Raw genomic sequence first — 14,609 nt, 5'->3', positions numbered from 1 at the left:
TTCCGAAGCCGCACCAACATAATAGAGATACAGAAACACCGTGGCCCCTTTCTTTGAGATAACTCTGCACTATTGCGACCTGCAAATGCCACTTCCAGCTTAGCTGTGCAGAAGAAGAACAACAGGAAGAAGAAATATCTCGAAATATGTCCGTCAGGCCCCTTCCCTTGAGATAAATCTGCAAATATCTCGGAAACGAAGCGAGCTATGGCAAAATGTTAAGAGACCTTTTTTGTAGAGAATTAAGTTTCCTACTTTTTATCTTCTATGATATTTTTTGATCAGATGCGTAGTTCTCGAGATATATCAAGATATTTAAAAGTTCCGAAGCCGCACCAACGTAATAGAGATTCAGAAACACCGTGGCCCCTCTCTTTCAGATAACTCTGCACAATTGCGAGCTGCAAATGCCACTTCCAGCTTAGCTGTGCAGAAGAAGAACAACAAGAAGAAGAAATATCTCGAAATATGTCCGTTAGGCCCCTTCCCTTGAGATAAATCTGCAAATATCTCGGAAACGAAGCGAGCTATGGCAAAATGTTCAGAGACCTTTCTTGTAGAGAATTAAGTTTCCTACTTTTTATGTAGTATGATATTTTTTGATCAGATGCGTAGTTCTCGAGATATATCAAGATATTTAAAAGTTTCGAAGCCGGACCAACATAATAGAGATACAGAAACACCGTGGCCCCTTTCTTTGAGATAACTCTGCACTATTGCGAGCTGCAAATGCCACTTCCAGCTTAGCTGTGCGGAAGAAGAACAACAAGAAGGAGAAATATCTCGAAATATGTCCGTCAGGCCCCTTCCCTTGAGATAAATCTGCAAATATCTAGGAAACGAAGCGAGCTATGGCAAAATGTTGAGAGACCTTTTTTGTAGAGAATTAAGTTTCCTACTTTTTATCTTCTATGATATTTTTTGATCAGATGCGTAGTTCTCGAGATATATCAAGATATTTAAAAGTTCCGAATCCGCACCAACGTAATAGAGATTCAGAAACACCGTGGCCCCTCTCTTTCAGATAACTCTGCACAATTGCGAGCTGCAAATGCCACTTCCAGCTTAGCTGTGCAGAAGAAGAACAACAAGAAGAAGAAATATCTCGAAATATGTCCGTTAGGCCCCTTCCCTTGAGATAAATCTGCAAATATCTCGGAAACGAAGCGAGCTATGGCAAAATGTTCAGAGACCTTTCTTGTAGAGAATTAAGTTTCCTACTTTTTATGTAGTATGATATTTTTTGATCAGATGCGTAGTTCTCGAGATATATCAAGATATTTAAAAGTTTCGAAGCCGGACCAACATAATAGAGATACAGAAACACCGTGGCCCCTTTCTTTGAGATAACTCTGCACTATTGCGAGCTGCAAATGCCACTTCCAGCTTAGCTGTGCAGAAGAAGAACAACAAGAAGAAGAAATATCTCGAAATATGTCCGTTAGGCCCCTTCCCTTGAGATAAATCTGCAAATAACTCGGAAAGGAAGCGAGCTATGGCAAAATGTTAAGAGACCTTTTTTGTAGAGAATTAAGTTTTCTACTTTTTATCTTCTATGATATTTTTTGATCAGATGCGTAGTTCTCGAGATATATCAAGATATTTAAAAGTCCCGAAGCTGCACCAACATAATAGAGGTACAGAAACACCGTGGCCTCTTTCTTTGAGATAACTCTGCACTATTGCGAGCTGTAAATGCCACTTCGAGCTTAGCTGTGCAGAAGAAGAACAACAGGAAGAAGAAATATCTCGAAATATGTCCGTCAGACCCCTTCCCTTGAGATAAATCTGCAAATATCTTGGAAACGAAGCGACCTATGGCAAAATGTTAAGAGACCTTTTTTGTAGAGAATTATGTTTTCTACAATTTACCTTCTATGATCTTTTTTGATCAGAAGCGTAGTTTTCGAGATATATCGAGATATTTAAAAGTTCCGAAGCCGCACCAACATAATAGAGATACAGAAACACCGTGGCCCCCTTCTTTGGGATAACTCGGCACTATTGCGAGCTGGAAATGTCACTTCCAGTTTAGCTGTGCAGAAGAAGAACAACAAGAAGAAGAAATATCTCGAAATATGTCCGTCAGGACCCTTCCCTTGAGATAAATCTGCAAATATCTCGGAAACGAAGCGAGCTATCGCAAAACGTTAGGAGATCTTTTTTGTGGAGAATTATGTTTCCTACAATTTATGTTCTATGATATTTTTTGATCAGAAGCGTAGTTTTCGAGATATATCGAGATATTTAAAAGTTCCGAAGCCGCACCAACATAATAGAGATACAGAAACACCGAGGCCCCTTTCTTTGAGATAACTCTGCACTATTGGGAGCTGCAAATGCCACTTCCAGCTTAGCTGTGCAGAAGAAGAACAACAAGAAGAAGAAATATCTCGAAATTTGTCCGTCAGGCCCCTTCCCTTGAGATAAATCTGCAAATATCTCGGAAACGAAGCGAGCTATGGCAAAATGATAAGATACCTTTTTTGTAGAGAATTAAGTTTCCTACTTTTTATGTTCTATGATATTTTTTGATCAGAAGCGTAGTTTTCGAGATATATCGAGATATTTAAAAGTTCCGAAGCCGCACCAACATAATAGAGATACAGAAACACCGTGGCCTCTTTCTTTGAGATAACTCTGCACTATTGCGAGCTGCAAATGCCACTTCGAGCTTAGCTGTGCAGAAGAAGAACAACAGGAAGAGGAAATATCTCGAAATATGTCCGTCAGACCCCTTCCCTTGAGATAAATCTGCAAATATCTTGGAAACGAAGCGACCTATGGCAAAATGTTAAGAGACCTTTTTTGTAGAGAATTATGTTTTCTACAATTTACCTTCTATGATCTTTTTTGATCAGAAGCGTAGTTTTCGAGATATATCGAGATATTTAAAAGTTCCGAAGCCGCACCAACATAATAGAGATACAGAAACACCGTGGCCCCTTTCTTTGGGATAACTCTGCACTATTGCGAGCTGGAAATGTCACTTCCAGTTTAGCTGTGCAGAAGAAGAACACCAAGAAGAAGAAATATCTCGAAATATGTCCGTCAGGACCCTTCCCTTGAGATAAATCTGCAAATATCTCGGAAACGAAGCGAGCTATCGCAAAACGTTAAGAGACCTTTTTTGTAGAGAATTAAGTTTCCTACTTTTTATGTTCTATGATATTTTTTGATCAGAAGCGTAGTTTTCGAGATATATCGAGATATTTAAAAGTTCCGAAGCCGCACCAACATAATAGAGATACAGAAACACCGTGGCCCCTTTCTTTGGGATAACTCTGCACTATTGCGAGCTGGAAATGCCACTTCCAGTTTAGCTGTGCAGAAGAAGAACAACAAGAAGAAGAAATACCTCGAAATATGTCCGTCAAGACCCTTCCCTTGAGATAAATCTGCAAATATCTCGGAAACAATGCGAGCTTTGGCAAAACGTTGAGAGAACTTTTTTGTAGGAAATTAAGTTTCCTACTATTTATGTTCTATGATATTTTTTGATTAGATGCGTAGTTTTCGAGATATATCGAGATATTTAAAGGTTCCGAATCCGCAACATCATAATAAAGATACATAAACACCGTGGCCTCTTTCTTTGAGATAACTCTGCACTATTGCGAGCTGCAAATGCCACTTCCAGCTTAGCTGTGCAGAAGAAGAACAACAAGAAGAAGAAATATCTCGAAATATGTCCGTCAGGCCACTTCCCTTGAGATAAATCTGCAAATATCTCGGAAACGAAGCGAGCTATGGCAAAATGTTAAGAGACCTTTTTTGTAGAGAATTATGTTTCCTACAATTTCTGTTCTATGATATTTTTTGATCAGATGCGTAGTTTTCGAGATATATCAAGATATTTAAAAGTTCCGAAGCTGCACCAACATAATAGAGGTACAGAAACACCGTGGCCTCTTTCTTTGAGATAGCTCTGCACTATTGCGAGCTGCAAATGCCACTTCCAGCTTAGCAGTGCAGAAGAAGAACAACAAGAAGAAGAAATATCTCGAAATATGTCCGTCAGGCCACTTCCCTTGAGATAAATCTGCAAATATCTCGGAAACGAAGCGAGCTATGGCAAAATGTTAAGAGACCTTTTTTGTAGAGAATTAAGTTTCCTACTTTTTATGTTCTATGATATTTTTTGATCAGATGCGTAGTTCTCGAGATATATCAAGATATTTAAAAGTTCCGAAGCTGCACCAACATAACAGAGGTACAGAAACACCGTGGCCTCTTTCTTTGAGATAACCCTGCACTATTGCAAGCTGCAAATGCCACTTCCAGCTTAGCTGTGCAGAAGAAGAACAACAAGAAGAAGAAATATCTCGAAATATGTCCGTCAGGCCACTTCCCTGGAGATAAATCTGCAAATATCTCGGAAAGGAAGCGAGCTATGGCAAAATGTTAAGAGACCTTTTTTGTAGAGAATTAAGTTTCCTACTTTTTATGTTCTATGATATTTTTTGGTCAGATGCGTAGTTCTCGAGATATATCAAGATATTTAAAAGTTCCGAAGCTGCACCAACATAATAGAGGTACAGAAACACCGTGGCCTCTTTCTTTGAGATAACTCTGCACTATTGCGAGCTGCAAATGCCACTTCGAGCTTAGCTGTGCAGAAGAAGAACAACAGGAAGAAGAAATATCTCGAAATATGTCCGTCAGACCCCTTCCCTTGAGATAAATCTGCAAATATCTCGGAAACGAAGCGACCTATGGCAAAATGTTCAGAGACCTTTTTTGTAGAGAATTATGTTTTCTACAATTTACCTTCTATGATATTTTTTGATCAGATGCGTAGTTCTCGAGATATATCAAGATATTTAAAAGTTCCGAAGCTGCACCAACATAATAGAGGTACAGAAACACCGTGGCCTCTTTCTTTGAGATAACTCTGCACTATTGCGAGCTGGAAATGCCACTTCCAGTTTAGCTGTGCACAAGAAGAACAACAAGAAGAAGAAATACCTCGAAATATGTCCGTCAGGACCCTTCCCTTGAGATAAATCTGCAAATATCTCGGAAACGAAGCGAGCTATGGCAAAACGTTAAGAGACCTTTTTTGTAGAGAATTATGTTTCCTACAATTTATGTTCTATGATATTTTTTGATCAGATGCGTAGTTTTCGAGATATATCAATATATTTAAAAGTTCCGAAGCTGCACCAACATAATAGAGATACAGAAACACCGTGGCCCCTTTCTTTGAGATAACTCTGCACTATTGCGACCTGCAAATGCCACTTCCAGCTTAGCTGTGCAGAAGAAGAACAACAAGAAGAAGAAATATCTCGAAATATGTCCGTCAGGCCCCTTCCCTTGAGATAAATCTGCAAATATCTCGGAAACGAAGCGGAGTATGGCAAAATGTTAAGATACCTTTTTTGTAGAGAATTAAGTTTCCTACTTTTTATGTTCTATGATATTTTTTGATCAGAAGCGTAGTTTTCGAGATATATCGAGATATTTAAAAGTTCCGAAGCCGCACCAACATAATAGAGATACAGAAACACCGTGGCCCCTTTCTTTGAGATAACTCTGCACTATTGCGAGCTGCAAATGCCACTTCCAGCTTAGCTGTGAAGAAGAAGAACAACAAGAAGAAGAAATATCTCGAAATATGTCCGTCAGGCCACTTCCCTTGAGATAAATCTGCAAATATCTCGGAAAGGAAGCGAGCTATGGCAAAATGTTAAGAGACCTTTTTTGTAGAGAATTAAGTTTCCTACTTTTTATGTTCTATGATATTTTTTGGTCAGATGCGTAGTTCTCGAGATATATCAAGATATTTAAAAGTTCCGAAGCTGCACCAACATAATAGAGATACAGAAACACCGTGGCCTCTTTCTTTGAGATAACTCTGCACTATTGCGAGCTGCAAATGCCACTTCGAGCTTAGCTGTGCAGAAGAAGAACAACAGGAAGAAGAAATATCTCGAAATATGTCCGTCAGACCCCTTCCCTTGAGATAAATCTGCAAATATCTTGGAAACGAAGCGACCTATGGCAAAATGTTAAGAGACCTTTTTTGTAGAGAATTATGTTTTCTACAATTTACCTTCTATGATCTTTTTTGATCAGAAGCGTAGTTTTCGAGATATATCGAGATATTTAAAAGTTCCGAAGCCGCACCAACATAATAGAGATACAGAAACACCGTGGCCCCCTTCTTTGGGATAACTCGGCACTATTGCGAGCTGGAAATGTCACTTCCAGTTTAGCTGTGCAGAAGAAGAACAACAAGAAGAAGAAATATCTCGAAATATGTCCGTCAGGACCCTTCCCTTGAGATAAATCTGCAAATATCTCGGAAACGAAGCGAGCTATCGCAAAACGTTAGGAGATCTTTTTTGTGGAGAATTATGTTTCCTACAATTTATGTTCTATGATATTTTTTGATCAGAAGCGTAGTTTTCGAGATATATCGAGATATTTAAAAGTTCCGAAGCCGCACCAACATAATAGAGATACAGAAACACCGAGGCCCCTTTCTTTGAGATAACTCTGCACTATTGGGAGCTGCAAATGCCACTTCCAGCTTAGCTGTGCAGAAGAAGAACAACAAGAAGAAGAAATATCTCGAAATATGTCCGTTAGGCCCCTTCCCTTGAGATAAATCTGCAAATATCTCGGAAACGAAGCGAGCTATGGCAAAATGTTAAGAGACCTTTTTTGTAGAGAATTAAGTTTCCTACAATTTACGTTCTATGATATTTTTTGATCAGAAGCGTAGTTTTTGAGATATATCGAGATATTTAAAAGTTCCGAAGCCGCACCAACATAATAGAGATACAGAAACACCGTGGCCCCTTTCTTTGAGATAACTCTGCACTATTGCGACCTGCAAATGCCACTTCCAGCTTACCTGTGCAGAAGAAGAACAACAAGAAGAAGAAATATCTCGAAATTTGTCCGTCAGGCCCCTTCCCTTGAGATAAATCTGCAAATATCTCGGAAACGAAGCGAGCTATGGCAAAATGTTAAGATACCTTTTTTGTAGAGAATTAAGTTTCCTACTTTTTATGTTCTATGATATTTTTTGATCAGAAGCGTAGTTTTCGAGATATATCGAGATATTTAAAAGTTCCGAAGCCGCACCAACATAATAGAGATACAGAAACACCGTGGCCTCTTTCTTTGAGATAACTCTGCACTATTGCGAGCTGCAAATGCCACTTCGAGCTTAGCTGTGCAGAAGAAGAACAACAGGAAGAGGAAATATCTCGAAATATGTCCGTCAGACCCCTTCCCTTGAGATAAATCTGCAAATATCTTGGAAACGAAGCGACCTATGGCAAAATGTTAAGAGACCTTTTTTGTAGAGAATTATGTTTTCTACAATTTACCTTCTATGATCTTTTTTGATCAGAAGCGTAGTTTTCGAGATATATCGAGATATTTAAAAGTTCCGAAGCCGCACCAACATAATAGAGATACAGAAACACCGTGGCCCCTTTCTTTGGGATAACTCTGCACTATTGCGAGCTGGAAATGTCACTTCCAGTTTAGCTGTGCAGAAGAAGAACACCAAGAAGAAGAAATATCTCGAAATATGTCCGTCAGGACCCTTCCCTTGAGATAAATCTGCAAATATCTCGGAAACGAAGCGAGCTATCGCAAAACGTTAAGAGACCTTTTTTGTAGAGAATTATGTTTCCTACAATTTATGTTCTATGATATTTTTTGATCAGAAGCGTAGTTTTCGAGATATATCGAGATATTTAAAAGTTCCGAAGCCGCACCAACATAATAGAGATACAGAAACACCGGGGCCCCTTTCTTTGAGATAACTCTGCACTATTGCGAGCTGCAAATGCCACTTCCAGCTTAGCTGTGCAGAAGAAGAACAACAAGAATAAGAAATATTTCGAAATATGTCCGTCAGGCCCCTTCCCTTGAGATAAATCTGCAAATATCTCGGAAACGAAGCGAGCCACGGCAAAATGTTAAGAGACCTTTTTTGTAGAAAATTAGGTTTCCTACTTTTTATGTTGTATGATATTTTTTGATCAGATGCGTAGTTCTCGAGATATATCGAGATATTTAAAAGTTCCGAAGCCGCACCAACATAATAGAGATACAGAAACACCGTGGCCCCTTTCTTTGAGATAACTCTGCACTATTGCGAGCTGCAAATGCCACTTCCAGCTTAGCTGTGCAGAAGAAGAACAACAAGAAGAAGAAATATCTCGAAATATGTCCGTTAGGCCCCTTCCCTTGAGATAAATCTGCAAATATCTCGGAAACGAAGCGAGCTATGGCAAAATGTTAAGAGACCTTTTTTGTAGAGAATTAAGTTTCCTACTTTTTAGCTTCTATGATATTTTTTGATCAGATGCGTAGTTCTCGAGATATATCAAGATATTTAAAAGTTCCGAAGCTGCACCAACATAATAGAGGTACAGAAACACCGTGGCCTCTTTCTTTGAGATAACTCTGCACTATTGCGAGCTGCAAATGCCACTTCGAGCTTAGCTGTGCAGAAGAAGAACAACAAGAAGAAGAAATATCTCGAAGTATGTCCGTCAGACCCCTTCCCTTGAGATAAATCTGCAAATATCTCGGAAACGAAGCGAGCGATGGCAAAATCTTAAGAGACCTTTTTTGTAGAGAATTATGTTTCCTACAATTTACGTTCTATGATATTTTTTGATCAGAAGCGTAGTTTTCGAGATATATCGAGATATTTAAAAGTTCCGAAGCCGCACCAACATAATAGAGACACAGAAACACCGTGGCCCCTTTCTTTGAGATAACTCTGCACTATTGCGAGCTGCAAATGCCACTTCCAGCTTAGCTGTGCAGAAGAAGAACAACAAGAAGAAGAAATATCTCGAAATATGTCCGTTAGGCCCCTTCCCTTGAGATAAATCTGCAAATATCTCGGAAACGAAGCGAGCTATGGCAAAATGTTAAGAGACCTTTTTTGTAGAGAATTAAGTTTCCTACTTTTTATCTTCTATGATATTTTTTGATCAGATGCGTAGTTCTCGAGATATATCAAGATATTTAAAAGTTCCGAAGCTGCACCAACATAATAGAGGTACAGAAACACCATGGCCTCTTTCTTTGAGATAACTCTGCACTATTGCGAGCTGCAAATGCCACTTCGAGCTTAGCTGTGCAGAAGAAGAACAACAAGAAGAAGAAATATCTAGAAGTATGTCCGTCAGGCCCCTTCCCTTGAGATAAATCTGCAAATATCTCGGAAACGAAGCGGAGTATGGCAAAATGTTGAGATACCTTTTTCGTAGAGAATTAAGTTTCCTACTTTTTATTTTCTATGATATTTTTTGATCAGATGCGTAGTTCTCGAGATATATCAAGATATTTAAAAGTTCCGAAGCCGCACCAACATAATAGAGATACAGAAACACCGTGGCCCCTTTCTTTGCGATAACTCTGCACTATTGCGAGCTGCAAATGCCACTTCGAGCTCAGCTGTGCAGAAGAAGAACAACAAGAAGAAGAAATATCTCGAAATATGTCCGTCAGGCCCCTTCCCTTGAGATAAATCTGCAAATATCTCGGAAACGAAGCGGAGTATGGCAAAATGTTAAGATACCTTTTTTGTAGAGAATTAAGTTTCCTACTTTTTATGTTCTATGATATTTTTTGATCAGAAGCGTAGTTTTCGAGATATATCGAGATATTTAAAAGTTCCGAAGCCGCACCAACATAATAGAGATACAGAAACACCGTGGCCCCTTTCTTTGAGATAACTCTGCACTATTGCGACCTGCAAATGCCACTTCCAGCTTAGCTGTGCAGAAGAAGAACAACAGGAAGAAGAAATATCTCGAAATATGTCCGTCAGGCCCCTTCCCTTGAGATAAATCTGCAAATATCTCGGAAACGAAGCGAGCTATGGCAAAATGTTAAGAGACCTTTTTTGTAGAGAATTAAGTTTCCTACTTTTTATCTTCTATGATATTTTTTGATCAGATGCGTAGTTCTCGAGATATATCAAGATATTTAAAAGTTCCGAAGCCGCACCAACGTAATAGAGATTCAGAAACACCGTGGCCCCTCTCTTTCAGATAACTCTGCACAATTGCGAGCTGCAAATGCCACTTCCAGCTTAGCTGTGCAGAAGAAGAACAACAAGAAGAAGAAATATCTCGAAATATGTCCGTTAGGCCCCTTCCCTTGAGATAAATCTGCAAATATCTCGGAAACGAAGCGAGCTATGGCAAAATGTTCAGAGACCTTTCTTGTAGAGAATTAAGTTTCCTACTTTTTATGTAGTATGATATTTTTTGATCAGATGCGTAGTTCTCGAGATATATCAAGATATTTAAAAGTTTCGAAGCCGGACCAACATAATAGAGATACAGAAACACCGTGGCCCCTTTCTTTGAGATAACTCTGCACTATTGCGAGCTGCAAATGCCACTTCCAGCTTAGCTGTGCGGAAGAAGAACAACAAGAAGGAGAAATATCTCGAAATATGTCCGTCAGGCCCCTTCCCTTGAGATAAATCTGCAAATATCTAGGAAACGAAGCGAGCTATGGCAAAATGTTGAGAGACCTTTTTTGTAGAGAATTAAGTTTCCTACTTTTTATCTTCTATGATATTTTTTGATCAGATGCGTAGTTCTCGAGATATATCAAGATATTTAAAAGTTCCGAATCCGCACCAACGTAATAGAGATTCAGAAACACCGTGGCCCCTCTCTTTCAGATAACTCTGCACAATTGCGAGCTGCAAATGCCACTTCCAGCTTAGCTGTGCAGAAGAAGAACAACAAGAAGAAGAAATATCTCGAAATATGTCCGTTAGGCCCCTTCCCTTGAGATAAATCTGCAAATATCTCGGAAACGAAGCGAGCTATGGCAAAATGTTCAGAGACCTTTCTTGTAGAGAATTAAGTTTCCTACTTTTTATGTAGTATGATATTTTTTGATCAGATGCGTAGTTCTCGAGATATATCAAGATATTTAAAAGTTTCGAAGCCGGACCAACATAATAGAGATACAGAAACACCGTGGCCCCTTTCTTTGAGATAACTCTGCACTATTGCGAGCTGCAAATGCCACTTCCAGCTTAGCTGTGCAGAAGAAGAACAACAAGAAGAAGAAATATCTCGAAATATGTCCGTTAGGCCCCTTCCCTTGAGATAAATCTGCAAATAACTCGGAAAGGAAGCGAGCTATGGCAAAATGTTAAGAGACCTTTTTTGTAGAGAATTAAGTTTTCTACTTTTTATCTTCTATGATATTTTTTGATCAGATGCGTAGTTCTCGAGATATATCAAGATATTTAAAAGTCCCGAAGCTGCACCAACATAATAGAGGTACAGAAACACCGTGGCCTCTTTCTTTGAGATAACTCTGCACTATTGCGAGCTGCAAATGCCACTTCGAGCTTAGCTGTGCAGAAGAAGAACAACAAGAAGAAGAAATATCTCGAAATATGTCCGTCAGGCCCCTTCCCTTGAGATAAATCTGCAAATATCTCGGAAACGAAGCGAGCTACGGCAAAATGTTGACAGACCTTTTTTGTAGAAAATTAGGTTTCCTACTTTTTATGTTCTATGATATTTTTTTATCAGATGCGTAGTTCTCGAGATATATCAAGATATTTAAAAGTTCCGAAGCTGCACCAACATAATAGAGGTACAGAAACACCGTGGCCTCTTTCTTTGAGATAACTCTGCACTATTGCGAGCTGCAAATGCCACTTCCAGCTTAGCTGTGCAGAAGAAGAACAACAAGAATAAGAAATATTTCGAAATATGTCCGTCAGGCCCCTTCCCTTGAGATAAATCTGCAAATATCTCGGAAACGAAGCGAGCTACGGCAAAATGTTAAGAGACCTTTTTTGTAGAAAATTAGGTTTCCTACTTTTTATGTTGTATGATATTTTTTGATCAGATGCGTAGTTCTCGAGATATATCGAGATATTTAAAAGTTCCGAAGCCGCACCAACATAATAGAGATACAGAAACACCGTGGCCCCTTTCTTTGAGATAACTCTGCACTATTGCGAGCTGCAAATGCCACTTCCAGCTTAGCTGTGCAGAAGAAGAACAACAAGAAGAAGAAATATCTCGAAATATGTCCGTTAGGCCCCTTCCCTTGAGATAAATCTGCAAATATCTCGGAAACGAAGCGAGCTATGGCAAAATGTTAAGAGACCTTTTTTGTAGAGAATTAAGTTTGCTACTTTTTATCTTCTATGATATTTTTTGATCAGATGCGTAGTTCTCGAGATATATCAAGATATTTAAAAGTTCCGAAGCTGCACCAACATAATAGAGGTACAGAAACACCGTGGCCTCTTTCTTTGAGATAACTCTGCACTATTGCGAGCTGCAAATGCCACTTCGAGCTTAGCTGTGCAGAAGAAGAACAACAAGAAGAAGAAATATCTCGAAGTATGTCCGTCAGACCCCTTCCCTTGAGATAAATCTGCAAATATCTCGGAAACGAAGCGAGCGATGGCAAAATCTTAAGAGACCTTTTTTGTAGAGAATTATGTTTCCTACAATTTACGTTCTATGATATTTTTTGATCAGAAGCGTAGTTTTTGAGATATATCGAGATATTTAAAAGTTCCGAAGCCGCACCAACATAATAGAGATACAGAAACACCGTGGCCCCTTTCTTTGAGATAACTCTGCACTATTGCGACCTGCAAATGCCACTTCCAGCTTAGCTGTGCAGAAGAAGAACAACAAGAATAAGAAATATTTCGAAATATGTCCGTCAGGCCCCTTCCCTTGAGATAAATCTGCAAATATCTCGGAAACGAAGCGAGCTACGGCAAAATGTTAACAGACCTTTTTTGTAGAAAATTAGGTTTCCTACTTTTTATGTTCTATGATATTTTTTTATCAGATGCGTAGTTCTCGAGATATATCAAGATATTTAAAAGTTCCGAAGCTGCACCAACATAATAGAGGTACAGAAACACCGTGGCCTCTTTCTTTGAGATAACTCTGCACTATTGCGAGCTGCAAATGCCACTTCCAGCTTAGCTGTGCGGAAGAAGAACAACAAGAAGGAGAAATATCTCGAAATATGTCCGTCAGGCCCCTTCCCTTGAGATAAATCTGCAAATATCTCGGAAACGAAGCGAGCTATGGCAAAATGTTAAGAGACCTTTTTTGTAGAGAATTAAGTTTCCTACTTTTTATCTTCTATGATATTTTTTGATCAGATGCGTAGTTCTCGAGATATATCAAGATATTTAAAAGTTCCGAAGCCGCACCAACGTAATAGAGATTCAGAAACACCGTGGCCCCTCTCTTTCAGATAACTCTGCACAATTGCGAGCTGCAAATGCCACTTCCAGCTTAGCTGTGCAGAAGAAGAACAACAAGAAGAAGAAATATCTCGAAATATGTCCGTTAGGCCCCTTCCCTTGAGATAAATCTGCAAATATCTAGGAAACGAAGCGAGCTATGGCAAAATGTTCAGAGACCTTTCTTGTAGAGAATTAAGTTTCCTACTTTTTATGTAGTATGATATTTTTTGATCAGATGCGTAGTTCTCGAGATATATCAAGATATTTAAAAGTTTCGAACCGGACCAACATAATAGAGATACAGAAACACCGTGGCCCCTTTCTTTGAGATAACTCTGCACTATTGCGAGCTGCAAATGCCACTTCCAGCTTAGCTGTGCAGAAGAAGAACAACAAGAAGAAGAAATATCTCGAAATATGTCCGTCAGGCCCCTTCCCTTGAGATAAATCTGCAAATATCTCGGAAACGAAGCGAGCTATGGCAAAATGTTAGGAGACCTTTTTTGTAGAGAATTAAGTTTCCTACTTTTTATATTCTATGATATTTTTTGATCAGATGCGTAGTTCTCGAGATATATCAAGATATTTAAAAGTTCCGAAGCCGCACCAACATAATAGAGATACAGAAACACCGTGGCCCCTTTCTTTGAGATAACTCTGCACTATTGCGACCTGCAAATGCCACTTCCAGCTTATCTGTGCGGAAGAAGAACAACAAGAAGGAGAAATATCTCGAAATATGTCCGTCAGGCCCCTTCCCTTGAGATAAATCTGCAAATATCTCGGAAACGAAGCGAGCTATGGCAAAATGTTGAGAGACCTTTTTTGTAGAGAATTAAGTTTCCTACTTTTTATCTTCTATGATATTTTTTGATCAGATGCGTAGTTCTCGAGATATATCAAGATATTTAAAAGTTCCGAATCCGCACCAACGTAATAGAGATTCAGAAACACCGTGGCCCCTCTCTTTCAGATATCTCTGCACAATTGCGAGCTGCAAATGCCACTTCCAGCTTAGCTGTGCAGAAGAAGAACAACAAGAAGAAGAAATATCTCGAAATATGTCCGTTAGGCCCCTTCCCTTGAGATAAATCTGCAAATATCTCGGAAACGAAGCGAGCTATGGCAAAATGTTCAGAGACCTTTCTTGTAGAGAATTAAGTTTCCTACTTTTTATGTAGTATGATATTTTTTGATCAGATGCGTAGTTCTCGAGATATATCAAGATATTTAAAAGTTTCGAAGCCTGACCAACATAATAGAGATACAGAAACACCGTGGCCCCTTTCTTTGAGATAACTCTGCACTATTGCGAGCTGCAAATGCCACTTCCAGCTTAGCTGTGCAGAAGAAGAAC

This window comes from Osmia lignaria, unplaced genomic scaffold (genome assembly GCF_051020975.1).
Source record: "Osmia lignaria lignaria isolate PbOS001 unplaced genomic scaffold, iyOsmLign1 scaffold0001, whole genome shotgun sequence".
Classification (NCBI taxonomy): Eukaryota; Metazoa; Arthropoda; class Insecta; order Hymenoptera; family Megachilidae; genus Osmia; species Osmia lignaria.
Note: the sequence above shows the minus strand (reverse complement) of the source record.